This window comes from Triticum dicoccoides, chromosome 4B (assembly GCF_002162155.2).
Source record: "Triticum dicoccoides isolate Atlit2015 ecotype Zavitan chromosome 4B, WEW_v2.0, whole genome shotgun sequence".
In the NCBI taxonomy this organism is placed as follows: Eukaryota; Viridiplantae; Streptophyta; class Magnoliopsida; order Poales; family Poaceae; genus Triticum; species Triticum dicoccoides.
Window position 1 is genome coordinate 598,638,022 of NC_041387.1, and position 16,235 is coordinate 598,654,256.

General features: G+C 42.7%; 1 long non-coding RNA gene across 1 annotated transcript in view; it reads left to right on the plus strand.

Moving 5' to 3' along the window:
- Positions 1-1,024, plus strand: part of LOC119291683 — a 3,677-nt gene extending 2,653 nt beyond the window's left edge. The window contains exon 3 of the long non-coding RNA XR_005142596.1: positions 669-1,024. This is a non-coding gene — a long non-coding RNA (uncharacterized LOC119291683). The remainder of the gene's footprint in view (positions 1-668) is intronic.
- Positions 1,025-16,235: the final 15,211 nt, after the last annotated feature.

Genomic DNA, 16,235 nt, shown 5'->3' on the forward strand with positions numbered 1-16,235 from the left:
CCTTCACTAGAGCGCCAGATTTCTGCCTGAACTTATAGCATTACTAGATACATTTTGTATCTTGTTGATAAAACTCCACATACTGCAGTTTATAATTAAAAATATGAAAATGACACAACATGATTTGAAGCGCATATACATTGCTTAGGGGTTAAACATACACACATTAGTTTGGTGTTATCCCTTTGGTGGTTACAATCTGAAGATCACATGGCATAAACTGAACTTCACATACTACAATTTTTTTTTGTCAGAAGTTGTACATTTTAGTTCTACTTCATCAGATAACGTACAAACACTTATTTGTACCATTATTTTCAAACTTTGAAGATCACATCAGCTAACTTCATATTAGAACAAATACAACTTCACATTGGCTTATCCTACTATAGTTTCTTGCATGTAAGACGTTGAATAAAATTTGTAGATAAATTTCTTGCATGGCGAAATACTTATTCTATGCATATGTAGATATGTCTAAATGATGATTGCTTTCAGCATTTTAGAAATATTTTACCTCATGTATGACAGAACTATGTTATGTGTGTTATGGACATATGTCATAAATAGTTAGTTCTTGTGCTTCTCTTGGCTGCCAATCTCCCTATGAGCTTCAAAGCACTTGAGCTGACTGCACTTTCTACCAAATTCTTGTGGAGTATTTTCAGGTAATCAACAACCTAGTACGCATGGATGTGATGACTTTGAAGTGTTCTGGAGCATTTGGCTGTCTGCAGTATTTTGGACCAGCCAACTTAATTGTAATCGTGAATCTTATGTGTTTTCTGGACCATTTGGTGCTCAAGTGTTATGTAGTAGAAATCTTGTGCTCATGGATGTTACTCAATTATTTGGACCATTTAGTGTTTGAACTAATTTAGACCAGCGCATAGGGGTCCTTTTATGTGACTTGTGTTTTCTGGATGGTTGCCAAGATGGCCAAACTTTGCTTTTGTGAAGATTGACTTGTGCTTGAACCTGCGAACAATATATATATATATGTGTGTGTGTAATTTTGTTACCATTTTATCAATGATTGTGCAATGCGTTCATCTTGATACTGTTTGTGGATAACGGTTGAGCATTGTATATAACATTTGAATTAGAGCAGTATCCAATTGTTGTTTTGGCTGTGCACCATCTTACCAACAATTTATATGTCGGCAAAAACATTCCAACGCAGAAAGTATCGGCAAAAGTATACCCCTAACTAGACAAACCATGTGTCGGCAATACTAAATGCCTTTAGACAGACTAAGTGTCAGCATATGTAGGGTGTACATTTACTTACCATGTGTCAGCATAGGTAGGCTGTACGTTGACTCACCATGTGTCGGCATAGGTAGGGTGTACATTGACAGATTATCTATTGGTAGGTAGGGTGTATGCTGACGAAAAAGTGTCGGCAAGTGAACTTTTGTTGGCAATACCTTTCCCCACAGCAAGTCCTCCGACTGTTTTATCTTCTGTCAGCATATGTGCTAGCTACAATTTATGTGTCGGCAAAGGTACCCTATGCCAACAGATAGTTGTGTCGCCAAAACTTGACCGTGGTGTAGTGTATCTTCCACGAAAAAGCTCGAGGAGGAGGGACGCGGATAGTAAGAATGAGACTCATCAAAAGTCACATCACGCGAAATGCGCAGTCGGTGACCAACATGATCCCAACAGCGATAGCCCTTGTGCTCATCACTGTAGCCAAGGAAAACACACTCAACTGACTAAGCAATCAACTTGGTTCGTTCTCGCGGAGAAAGAAGAACATAGCACACGCATCCAAACATACGAAGAGCAGAGTAGTCCGGAGAGCGACCAGAGAGACGCTCCATAGGAATACCACCCTTCAAGGAAGCTGATGGCTGAATGTTAATGAGGTGGGTGGATGCGGAAACGGCCTCAGCCCAAAAATGGGATGGAAGAGAGGCGGCTTTCATCATCTCCCGAGCCGTCTCAAGTAAATGGCGATGTTTGCGTTCAGCAACGCCATTCTAAGCATGGGCACCAGGGCAAGATAATTGAGCAAGAGTAACCTGCTCCGCAAGAAAGCCACGCAACATGTGAGAGATATACTCTCCACCTGAGTCAGCACGGAAGGTACAGACATGCGTGGAAAATTGAGTGTGAACCATGGCAGTGATACATATCCAACGTATCTACTTTTTCAAACACTTTTGCCCTTGTTTTGGACTCTAACTTGGATGATTTGAATGAAACTAACCCGGACTGACGCTGTTTTCAACAGAACTGCCATGATGTTGTTTATTGTGCAGAAAACAAAAGTTCTCGGAATGACCTGAAAATCCACGGAGATAAGTTTTGGCAAATATAAAAAATACTGGCGAAAGAATCAAGGCCAGGGGGCCCACACCCTGTCCACGAGGGTGGGGGCGCACCCTCCCCCTGGGCACGCCCCCTGTCTCGTGGGCCCCCTGATGCTCCACCGATCTCAACTCCAACTCCATATATTCTGTTTCACGGAGAAAAATATCAGAGGGAAAGTTTCATCGCGGTTTACGATATGGAGCCGCCGCCAAGCCCTAATCTCTCTCGGGAGGGCTGATCTGGAGTCCGTTCAGGGCTCCGGAGAGGGGGATTCGTCGCCGTCGTCATCATCAGCCATCCTCCATCATCAATTTCATGATGCTCATCACCGTGTGTGAGTAATTCCATTGTAGGCTTGCTGGACAGTGATGGGTTGGATGAGATTTAACATGTAATCAAGTTAGTTTTGTTAGGGTTTGATCCCTAGTATCCACTATGTTCTGAGATTGATGTTGCTATGACTTTGCTATGCTTAATGCTTGTCACTAGGGCCCGAGTGCCATGATTCCAGATCTGAACCTATTATGTTTTCATGAATATATGTGACTTCTTGATCCTATCTTGCAAGTCTATAGTCACCTATTATGTGTTATGATCCGACAACCCCGAAGTGACAATAATCGGGATACTTCTCGGTGATGACCGTAGTTTGAGGAGTTCATGTATTCACTATGTGCTAATGCTTTGTTCCGGTTCTCTATTAAAAGGAGGCCTTAATATCCCTTAGTTTCCACTAGGACCCCACTGCCACGGGAGGGTAGGACAAAATATGTCATGCAAGTTCTTTTCCATAAGCACGTATGACTATATTCGGAATACATGCCTACATTACATTGATGAACTGGAGCTAGCTCTGTGTCACCCTAGGTTATAGCTATTACATGAGGAATCACATCCGACATAATTATCCATCACTGATCCAATGCCTACGAGCTTTTCACATCTTGTGATTCGCTTATTTACTTTTCCGTTGCTACTGTTACAATTCCTACAAAACTATTATCTTTACTTTTGCCACTGTTACCATTATTATCATACTACTCTGCTACTAAATACTTTGCTGCAGATACTAAGTTATCCAGGTGTGGTTGAATTGACAACTCAACTGCTAATACTTAAGAATATTCTTTTGGCTCAGCTTGTGTCGAATCAATAAATTTGGGTTGAATACTCTACCCTCGAAAGCTGTTGCGATCCCCTATACTTGTGGGTTATCAAGATTAATTTCTGGCGCCGTTGCCGGGGAGCATAGCTCTATTCTTTGAGTCACTTGGGATTTATATCCGTTGATCACTATGAGGAACTTGGAAGACGAAAGAACTAAGATTTTGCCCTCGACTACGAAGGGAGGTAAGGAACTGCCATCTAGCTCTGCACTAGATTCTCCTTCTGTTATTTGTAAGCTTGTGACACCTAAACCTGCTACTGCTATGAATTCTGATATGTCGCATGTTATTGATGATGACACTTCTTCTATGCATGATAGTTATGATGAAACTACTTCTGTGCGTGATACTACTTTGCCATTAGGTGAATTTCTTGATGAACAACTTGCTAGGGTTAGAGAGAATGGAATTATTGAAGATGCTATTATTGATGATAGTGATGATGAAAGTTCTCCCCCTTATTATGAATTACCTGTTGTTCCCGAGGGTTATGTTATGAATGAGGAAGCTGCTAGAGCTATCTTTGCTTGCAAAGATAGATATGATCTTAAGAAGTTATTAGCTAAATGGAAGCAGCAATCTCTTAATGCTAGAATGAAACCTGACCCCGCTATTGCTACTTCACCTATCTGTGTTACTGATAAGGAGTATGAATTCTCTGTTGATCTTGAAATAATTACTTTGACAGAATCTGATCCTTTTTATGGCCTTGAATCTGAAACTGTTGTGGCACATCTTACCAAGTTAAATGATATAGCCACCCTGTTCACTAATGATGAGAAGTTTCTCTATTATTATATCCTTAAGATATTTCCGTTCTCATTAAAGGGTGATGCTAAAACTTGGTTTAATTCTCTTGATCCTGGTTGTGTGCGTAGTCCCCAGGATATGATTTATTACTTCTCTAATAAATATTTCCCTGCTCATAAGAAACAAGCTGCCTTGCGGGAAATATATAATTTTGTGCAAATCACAGAAGAGAGTCTCCCACAAGCTTGGGGCAGGCTTCTCCGATTACTTAATGCTTTGCCTGATCATCCTCTTAAGAAAAATGAAATACTTGATATCTTTTATAATGGACTAACCGATGCTTCCAAGGACTACTTGGATAGTTGTGCTGGTTGTGTTTTCAGGAAAAGAACAGACGACCAAGCTGAATTACTATTGAATAATATGTTGACTAATGAAAATAATTCGACTCTCCCTGAGCCAATTCCTGAACCAATTGAGCCAACTCCTGAGCCTATACCTAAACCAACTCCAAAGAAGAGAGGTGTTCTATTTGTCAGTCCTGAAGATATGCAAGAGGCAAATAAATCAATTAAAGAAAAAGGTATTAAAGCTGAAGATGTTAAGAATTTACCACCTATTGAAGAAATACATGGTCCTAATAAACCGCCTGTCGAAGAACCACATTGTCCTGATAACCCGACACAGGTAGTAAATGTAAATTCTATCTATAGATATGATAAAGTTGAAATTACCTCTACTAAATTTCATAGCCCATGCTTAGATGAATTTGATGACTTTATGGCTAGACAAGAAATTTTTATTTGCTTATGTTGGTAGAGAATTAAAGAATAATGCTTTCGAGATAGGACGCTTGAGTGATTATATGGCTAGAGTTAAAGGTGAACTTAAACTCATTAGCAAATATGCTTCTATGGTTACCACTCAAGCTAAGCAAGTACTTAAAGCTCAAAGTGATTTGCTCGATGAATTAAATAATAAACATGACTTTGCTGTTAGAGTGGCTACTAGAACTGGTAGAATGACTCAGGAACCTTTGTATCCTGAAGGCCACCCTAAGAGAATCGAGCAAGATTCCCAGAGTAATAATTTAGAGGCACCTAGTTCTTCTAAAAAGAAGAAAAAGAAAAAGATAGGACTTTGCATGCTTCTAGTGAACCTGTTATAGACACACCTGAGAATCCCAATGATATTTCTATTTCTGATGCTGAAACACAATCAGGTGATGAACATGAATCTAGTGATAATGTTAATGATAATGTTCATGTTGATGCTCAACCTAGCAAAAATAATGATGTAGAGATTGAACCTGCTGTTGATCTTGATAACCCACAATCAAAGAATCAACGTTATGATAAGAGAGATTTTGTTGCTAGGAAGCACGATAGAGAAAGAGAACCATGGGTTCAGAAACCCATGCCTTTTCCCCCTAAACCATCCAAGACAAAGGATGATGAGGATTTTGAGCGTTTTGCTGAAATGATTAGACCCATCTTCTTACGTATGCGCTTAACTGATATGCTTAAAGTAAATCCTTATGCTAAGTATATGAAGGATATCATTACAAATAAAATAAAGATACCGGAAGCTGAAATTTCCACCATGCTTGCTAATTATACGTTTAAGGGTGGAATACCAAAGAAACTTGGAGATCCAGGGGTACCAACTATACCATGCTCCACTAAAAGAAATTATGTTAAAACTGCTTTATGTGATCTTGGAGCCGGTGTTAGTGTTATGCCTCTCTCTTCATATCGTAGACTTGAATTGAATAAGTTAAAACCTACTGAAATATCTTTGCAAATGGCTGATAAATCAACTGCTATACCTGTCGGTATTTGTGAGGATGTGCCTGTTGTGGTTGCAAATGTCACTGTCTTAACGGACTTTGTTATTCTTGATATTCCCGAGGACGATAGTATGTCGATTATCCTTGGTAGACCCTTTTTGAATACTACAGGGGTTGTTATTGTTTGCAACAAAGGCAATGTCACTTTTCATGTCAATGATAATGAGCATACGGTACACTTTCCGAGGAAACAATCTCAAGTTCATAGCATCAATTCTATTGGAAAAGTTCCAACTATCATTATTGGAGGTTTTGAATTTCCTCTTCCTAGTGTCAAGAAAAAGTATGATATTCTTATTATTGGGGATGTTCATACCCCCGTTGAGGTAACCTAGTGTTATCCGAAATTTCTCCGGTTCCATGTTATTCGGAATGAGCTTGTTAACAAGACTTCATCAACCTTGTTAGTGGATTCATTTTGATGATCATGAGATGGATGAAACTAGAAGGCACAACCTTATGTACCCTCTTTTTACTTTCTGTTATTTAGAATAAATAAAGCAAAAATAGTATTATCTTTCTGTTTTCTGAATTATCCGTGCAATAAAAAAATATCCTAAAAATAAAAGTGCTCCAAATGCCCTGCAAATTTAGTATGATTTTTTATGGAATATTTGAGGATTTTAGGCACTGAAAACACCGCAGGAGGGGCAAGCACCTGGCCACGAGGGTGGAGGGCGCGCCCTCCCCTCCTGGGCGCGCCCCCTGTCTCATGGGACCAGGGTGGCCCCCCTCCACTTATTCCTGCACCCACACACTCCATCTTCTTCCCAGAAAAGTCCCCATCCAGCTCAAGCACGAGTTCTAGCTCATTTTGCTGTGATTTTCGATCTCCTTGCACAAAGCTCCATTCACAAAACTGCTTTGGGAGATTGTTGCTTGGTATGTGACTCCTCCATTGGTCCAATTAGTTTTTGTTCTAGTGCTTTACTCATTGCAAATTTTTGCGGCATAGGTGACCCTGTTCTTGAGCTTGCATGTCAAATTTATGAGGTCCCATGGAACATGTAATTCTAATGCATGATATAGGCTCTAGGCACTTGTAGGAGTGGTTGCTACCAATCTTGTTTAGTTTTATTCACTTTTATTTTGAAGTTACTAAAATTTCAGAAATTTTTAGAAAATGTTAAGGAGATTTTTGAGGGGCTCTTCTAGCCAAGGCTCCCAGGAAAAACAAGCTAAAGAGAAGGAAAAGGCCAAGTATAATCTTCCTCGCATAGCGGAAGTATGACCGTGTGAATGGCCCTGTGACGATTTCTTGAGAGAAGCCGGAATTTATGAAGACTTTTATTCTTTGATCGAGAATGCAGGCCTCACCGAATTCCTCCACGACCGGATCGATCAGTAACTCTTACTCATCAATACTTTCGTGCAAACTTTTATTACTATCCTAAGAAATCACCTCCTTCAGTATCGTTCCATTTATATGATGAATTCAAGGAAATGTCTTTACGTAATTTTTGCGCGGTATGTAGAATACCCTTTGAGGGTAAATTAGATGAACCACATCGTAAAGAGGTGGATGGCTTTGTTAACACCATTACTGTAGGGGATCCAAAGAAGGGTTCCGATGCGAGAATCTCTAGCATACACTTTCTTGTTTTACGCTACTTTTTCATATTTGCTAGTCGATGCTTAATAGGTCGTGGGAACAGTGGAAACTTCAGTGTCCGTAATATTATTATTCTGTTCCATGCCTTGTTTGGTGATAATAGTTTTAGTATGGGTGCCGTTATTGCTAAATGGCTAAGCCTGAACTGTACAAAAGGCCCCATCTTTGGAGGTACCTATGCTGCACGTCTTGCTAAACATTTTGAGATACCTATTAGGCACCATGAGGAAGAGGAGACAATATTGCCTTCTTACATTTTAGATTACAAGAGCATGGTAGCACATGAGTTTATTGTTCATAATGATGATAAGATGCTCCTGTATAACTTGAGATTTAATAAGAAACACAATGAGACTATTATTCTGCCTGCGCCTCTGTTGTTTGATTTGACTGCAGTTAATTATCTTGTCATGTCAGAAGCGGTGTACGCTCATCGAGGCCAAGCATCCACTCCAAAGCCTGAGCCTGAGCCGGGACCTTCACTGGACCCTTATCGTGCATCATCTTACAAGTGTGATCCGGAGGAGATGGCCAACCAGTGGTATCCTGATTACACCCCTCAGTACACCAGTGAGAGTAGCCACGGTCCTTGGCAATAGACCAACTTAGGCCAAAAGCCTAAGCTTGGGGAGTATGTATTTCTCACCGACTTTACATTCATGTTCACAAACTATTCTAGTTGTCGGTGCTCATACTCTTTCATTGTATTATCCATGTTACTTTAATTTTCTTTTTCTAGCTCTCTTCTTGTGTGTTTGATAAACCTTAAGAAAAACAAAAAAAATAGTTAGTTTAATTTCCATGATTGTAGTAGACTTAAAATGAAAACCCAAAAGGATTTCCCGTTCTTCTTATTACTTGTTGGGAGCTTTCCCGTGTAAATAGTTTTATTTTATTTTCTTTCCTTCGGGGGGTCGAGAGTAGAAGACCATACTGAAAATGTTTAGTGTCTCTCATATGCATGATTGTTTATTTAACTTAGAGCCCATATTACTTGTCTTCTCTCTTGAGTTGAATGCTTGCAGATTCCAGCTTAGTCCAATGCACGTGCACTATTGTTATTATACACATCGTTCGGTCGTGCAAGTGAAAGGCAATAATGACGATATATGATGGACTGATTGAGATGAGAGAAGCTGGTATGAACTCAACCTCTCTTGTTTTTGTAAATATGATGAGTTCATCGTTCCTGATTTAGCTTATTATGAAGTAAACATATTTGCAATGACCTTTAGAGATTATAGTTGCTTGTGCCATGCTTGATTAGCTATGAGTTATAATGGTTTACCTTGTGTGCCAACATGCTATTAAAATGATTTTGATGTGGTATGATGGGATGGTATCCTCCTTTGAATGAATTGAGTGACTCGACTTGGCACATGTTCACACATGTAGTTGAAACAAATCAACATAGCCTTCATGATATTTATGTTCATGATGGATTATATCCTACTCATGCTTGTACTCGGTGTGAATTAATTTTAATGCATGTTCATACCTGTTGTCGCTCTCTTAGTTGGTCGCTTCCTAGTCTTTTGCTAGCCTTCACATGTACTAAGTGGGAATACTGCTTATGCATCCAAACTCCTTAAACCCCAAAGTTGTTCCATATGAGTCCACCATACCTTCCTATATGCGGTATCTACCTGCCGTTCCAAGTAAATTTGTATGTGCCAAACTCCAAACCTTCAAATGAAATTCTGTTTTATATGCTCAAGCAGCTCATGTTTCAACTAGGGCTATCTGTATCTTCCATGCAAGGTGGGTTATTCTCAAGAGGAGTGGACTCTGCTCCTCATTCACGAGAGAATGGCTGGTAACTAGGATGCCCAGTCCCATGATCCAAAAAGATCAAAGCAAATCAATATAATTAAACAAAACTCCCCAAGGGCTGTTGTTAGTTGGAGGCACTCGTTGTTTCAAGCAAGCCATGGATTGATGCTTGTTGGTGGTGGGGGAGTATAAACTTTTACCATTCTGTTTGGGAACTGCCTATAATGCATGTAGTATGGAAGATATCGCCATCTCATAGTTGTTGCGTTGACAGTGAAAGTATGCCGCTCAAAATGTTATTCATCTCTATTTAAAAATCGAGCTCTGGCACCTCTACAAATCCTTGCTTCCCTCTGCGAAGGGCCTATCTATTTACTTTTATGTTGAGTCATCATCCCTCTTATTAAAAAGCACCCGATGGAGAGCACACTATCATTTGCATTCATTACTATTGGTTTATATTGGGTATGACTTGAATGGATCTCTTTTACCATGAATTACAATGTTTAGTCAGTCCTGGATCTTTAAAGGTGCTCTGCATTTATGTTTTGCGGTCTCAGAAAGGGCTAGCGAGATACCTTTTTGTTATATCATATTATGATTGTTTTGAGAAAGTGTTGTCATCCGAGTTTTATTATTATTGCTCGCTAGTTGATTATGCCATTGATATGAGTAATTGTGAGACCTAAGTGTTATTGTGAGTATGGTTAGTTCATAATACTTGCTGAAACTTGAATGCTGACTTTACATATTTACAACAACAAGAGCAAACAGAGATTGTAAAAGTTCTTCTTTATCACTTTCAGTTTATCAACTGAATTGCTTGAGGACAAGCAAAGGTTTAAGCTTGGGGGAGTTGATACGTCTCCAACGTATCTACTTTTCCAAACACTTTTGCCCTTGTTTTGGACTCTAACTTGCATGATTTGAATGAAACTAACCCGGACTGACGCTGTTTTCAACAGAACTACCATGATGTTGTTTATTGTGCAGAAAACAAAAGTTCTCAGAATGACCTGAAAATCCACGGAGATAAGTTTTGGAAAATATAAAAAATACTAGCAAAAGAATCAAGGCGAGGGGGCCACACCCTGTCCATGAGGGTGGGGGCACCCCCTGGGCACGCCCCCTGTCTCGTGGGCCCCCTGATGCTCCACCGACCTCAACGCCAACTCCATATATTCCGTTTCACGGAGAAAAAAATCAAAGAGAAAGTTTCATCGCGTTTTACGACACGGAGCCGCCGCCAAGCCCTAATCTCTCTCGGGAGGGCTGATCTGGAGTCCATTCGGGGCTACGGAGAGGGCGATTCGTCGCCGTCGTCATCATCAACCATCCTCCGTCACCAATTTCATGATGCTCATCGCCGTGCGTGAGTAATTCCATCGTAGGCTTGCTGGACGGTGATGGGTTGGATGAGATTTACCATGTAATCAAGTTAGTTTTGTTAGGGTTTGATCCCTAGTATCCACTATGTTCTGAGATTGATGTTGCTATGACTTTGCTATGCTTAATGCTTGTCACTAGGGCCCGAGTGCCATGATTTCAGATCTAAACCTATTATGTTTTCATGAATATATGTGAGTTCTTGATCCTATCTTGCAAGTCTATAGTCACCTATTATGTGTTATGATCCGACAACCCCAAAGTGACAATAATCGGGATACTTCTCGGTGATGACCGTAGTTTGAGAAGTTCATGTATTCACTATGTGCTAATGCTTTGTTCCGGTTCTCTATTAAAAGGAGGCCTTAATATCCCTTAGTTTCCACTAGGACCCTGCTGCCACCGGAGGGTAGGACAAAAGATGTCATGCAAGTTCTTTTCCATAAGCACGTATGACTATATTCGAAATACGTGCCTACATTACATTGATGAACTGGAGCTAGTTCTGTGTCACCCTAGGTTATAGCTATTACATGAGGAATCGCATCCAACATAATTATCCACCACTGATCCAATTCCTACGAGCTTTTCACATGTTGTGCTTCGCTTATTTACTTTTCCGTTGCTACTGTTACAATTCCTACAAAACTATTATCTTTACTTTTGCCATTGTTACCATTATTATCATACTACTTTGCTACTAAATACTTTGCTGCAGATACTAAGTTATCCAGGTGTGGTTGAATTAACAACTCAACTGCTAATACTTAAGAATATTATTTTGGCTCCCCTTGTGTCGAATCAATAAATTTGGGTTGAATACTCTACCTTCAAAAGCTGTTGCGATCCCCTACACTTGTGGGTTATCAGGCAGCAAAACACTTGTATATGGAGAGAACCTCGCTGCGAGATTTCATACAATAAAGCCAAGTGTAGCAAGAGAAATCATCAATAAACAGAACATAGTAGCGATGGCCCCCTTTTGAGTCAAAAGGAGCAGGACTCCATACATCAGAATGAACTAAGTCAAAAGGACGCTGAGATACAGACTCACTAGTAGGATAAGGTAACTGAGTCTGTTTGCCAAGCCTACAACCATCACAATGCAATGAAACATCACCAGAGACAGACCCTAAGATGCCTTGGTGTACTAATGAGGACAAGAGAGAGCCATAGATGTGACCAAGTCGATGATGCCACTGCTGGAAGGACACAGAAGAGGAGGCAGCTAGAGCATGTGAGCTGGCATATGTCGTAGCAGCGGAAGGATCACGAAGCCAGTCAACCTCCCACTGGCCCTTAGACTCACGGCGCCGAGGGCGAGCACCAACCAGAGCCTGAGTGCGACAATCTTGAACAGAACCAGAGTCGGCATCAAGAATGACACGATAGCCAGAATCAGTAAGTTGGGCAGCGGAAAAGAGATTCATGGTAACACGAGGAACATGAGTAACACTAGGAACCGAAAAGGACGAAGTAGAAAGGACGCCACGACTAGTAACAGGAAGAGGTGTGCCATCGGCAGTGAGAACATTAAGAGGAAAATCAAGAGGTCGAAGAGAAGATAAAGTAGAAGAATCAGAAGACATATGAAAAGAAGCTCCAGAATCTAGAACCCACGAGGATGTACTTGAGTGAGTAGGCTCCGGCGGGAGCGGAGTGGTGGTGGCAGTCACAGCGGCAACAGAACCCGTCGAGGGAGAACCAGAGGAAGCCAACATCCTGAAGAAGGAAGATGCACGAGTATCCTGGCCAGTGAGCGACAAAGTCGAGGAAGATGCATGAGTCCCGCTAGAAGAAGAGTGCTTCAGGTCTTTCCGCTTCTTGTGACAATCAGACTCTGGGTGACCTGGCCTATTGCAGTAGCCACAGAAGATGTGCGAGCGCAACTGACCCTCTCCTGAAGAAGGAGGGTAACCCGCCCCCTGGTGGTGTGTGCAGGAGCAGAGGAGTGGTGAGGCGAGCAGACGACACAGGCGCTCGGGCAGCAAGAATAGTGGAAACCACAAGCATACCAGCAAAACGAAGGCGTGTTTCCTCAGCATGAAGCTCTGCAAGCACCTCCGGAAAAGGAACACGACCACGAGCAAGCAGGTGAGCACGCCGAGGCTCAAACTTGTGATGAAGGCGAGATAAGAACTCATGGAGGTGAAGAAACTCCAAGTCTGACCGCACCGTCTGGCAACAACGACAAGTACCACAAACAACTGTCCTGAGAGAGTGAAGTTGACGCCAGATGGCAGAGCTCTGTGAGTAGAACTCATCAACAGAAGAGTCACCCTGCTGAAGAGCGTGCTCCCGAAACACCACAGATAAGTAGACAACATCACCAGATGGCTGATATTGCTGACAAAGATAGGACAAAATCGCAGCAACAGTACCAAGACCCATGAAATTAGACGCAAACTAAGGTAAGACACTTGCAGTGAGAACAACAGCAACTCGAGCATCATCATTGCACCACTGAGTGTAAGCATACATATCATCCCGATAAACAGCTAGAGCATCTGAGTAGGCGCATACCTGCTCATCATAAGCATCAACTACATCATCGTCAAGGGCCTTGGCTGTATCCCGATCAGCCTGAGAAGCATCAGCAGCAAGAGCGGGTGGCACTGGCGGGATAGGAGCCACATGAGCAACAGGGCAGGGCGGACAAGGAGCCTCGCCAGAGAGAATGCCCCACAGGAGAAGACCTCGCATGTGGATGCGCATGAAACCCACAAACTCAGCATAGTTGGTGCCATCGAAGATCACCGAGCACCGATGAACAACCACATAGCCCGACGAAGACATCACGAGCTCTTTTTTACTGATGACAACTACACCAGGTCAACCAGCCCAAGCATTAGCCATGCCGAACGAGAGTAGGAGCGCTCTGTACGAGCGATCGAGCGAGGGACGGGACAAGCAGGCCCTGACCAGATCCGAGGCGAGGAAGGCCAAGCGGAGCAGGGGTGCCGGCGATCGGCCGGCAGGAGGCGGCAGCGGCCGGGATGAGCCTGGCAGCAGAGAAGGTCGAGGCGGTCGGATCCGCGGCGAGGAGGGCTGGTAGGAGGCGGTGGCGGCTGGGCCGAGCCTGGCAGTGGAGCAGGCCGGGGCGGCCAGATCCTTGGTGAGGAGGGCCGAGCGGAGCTTGGGGCGAGGGTGTCCGGCTAGTCAGGAAGTGGCGGCGACCGGGCCAGACCTGGCAGTGGGTGGATCAGCCTAATCCACAACGAGGAGGGCCGGGTGCGACAGTGGCCTGAACGGGCAGCGAGCATCAATAGCCGGATGACAAGGGGACGGAGTGGGCGAATCGGGGGATGAGCTAGCACGGAGTTGCAGCGTGTGGGAGAGAGGGGAACCTAACATCTAATACCATGTTGGATAAACAGCAACTAGTATTCACCGAGGGCCAAAGGCCATTACATATACATGTGTGGTAAAGTGCAGAAAACCCCTTATACAATGGGGATGAACCGAAAAGGGGCTATACACATCTAACAGTCTGATCCTCTCTTTTTTACCCAAACATGTACGTCTACATTTACTTGCCAGTATCTGTTATTTGATTTTGGGTCATGGCCGGCATGATGATGACATTGCTTGCTTTTCTGATATTATCAATGACGCCAGGAGCTAGCTAGCTAGCTAGCACCTTTATTTCATCGAGAAAACTAAAATCCTACCGACTGGCAGTTTGCAACAGATCCGCACAGACGCATTGCCGCCCGATCGAATCCAACGATGCGCAATCATTTCAGCGGTTTGATCTGAGACAACGCTAGCCATTACTATTGCTTCTTGCCACTGACAAGCGGGCCCAGCTGAAACCGCTCGTATCGCCCAATCACCACGATCTCCACTATCCCCTCTCCTCCTACGCCCGCACTACTTCTCCCCCACTCTCAGGCTGTGGTTTCAATTCAACCATTGTCTCGCTCCCCTTTCCCTCGTCCGTGATGGTTTCTGGTGGTGGCATGGTCTAGTTCACGGCTGATGGCGTTTGAATTTGCGGTGAGGAACACATTTCCCCACCCCCTTTGTCTTCCTATTTTGCTCCGTGATACGTCTCCAATGTATCTATAATTTATGAAGTGTTCATGCTATTATATTATCTGTTTTGGATGTTTAATGGGCTTTATTATACACTTTTATATTATTTTTGGGACTAACCTATTAACTGGAGGCCCAGTCCAAATTGCTGTTTTTTTTGCCTATTTCAGTGTTTCGCAGAAAAGGAATATCAAAGGAGTCCAAACGGAATGAAACCTTCGGGAGAGTGATTTTTGGAACAAACGTGATCTAGAGGACTTGGAGTGGATGTCAAGAAAGAAGCGAGGAGGCGACAAGGCAGGGAGGCGTGCCTGCCCCCTTGGGCGTGCCCCCCACCCTCGTGGGCCCCTCGCAGCTCCACTGACCTACTTCTTCCTCCTATATATACCCATATACTCCAAAAACACCCAGGAGCACAATAGATCGGGAGTTCTGCTGCCGCAAGCCTCTATAGCCTCCAAAAACCAATCGTGACCCTGTTCCGGCACCCTGCCGAAGGGGGGATCCATCACCGGTGGCCATCTTCATCATCCCAGCGCTCTCCATGACAAGGAGGGAGTAGTTCACCCTCGGGGCTGAGGGTATGTACCAGTAGCTATGTGTTCGATCTCTCTCTCTCTCTCTCTCTCTCTCGTGTTCTTGAGGTGGTATGATCTTGATGTATCGCGAGCTTTGCTATTATAGTTGGATCTTATGATGTTTCTCCCCTCTACTCTCTTGTAATGGATTGAGTTTTCCCTTTGAAGTTATCTTATCAGATTGAGTCTTTAAGGATTTGAGAACACTTGATGTATGCCTTGCATGTGCTTATCTGTGGTGACAATGGGATATTCACGTGATCCACTTGATGTATGTTTTGGTGATCAACTTGCGGGTTCCGTAACATTGTGAACTTATGCATAGGGGTTGGCACATGTTTTTGTCTTGACTCTCCGGTAGAAACTTTGGGGCACTCTTTGAAGTTCTTTGTGTTGGTTGAATAGATGAACCTGAGATTGTGTGATGCATATCGTATAATCATACCCACGGATACTTGAGGTGACATTGGAGTATCTAGGTGACATTAGGGTTTTGGTTGATTTTTATCTTAAGGTGTTATGAAGGAAATATGCCCTAGAGGCAATAATAAAGTTATTATTTATTTCCTTATTTCATCATAAATGTTTATTATTCATGCTAGAATTGTATTGACCGGAAACATAATACATGTGTGAATACATAGACAAACATAGTGTCACTAGTATGCCTCTACTTGACTAGCTCGTTGATCGAAGATGGTTGAGTTTCCTAGCCATAGAGATGAGTTGTCATTTGATTAGCGGGATCACATCGTTAGGAG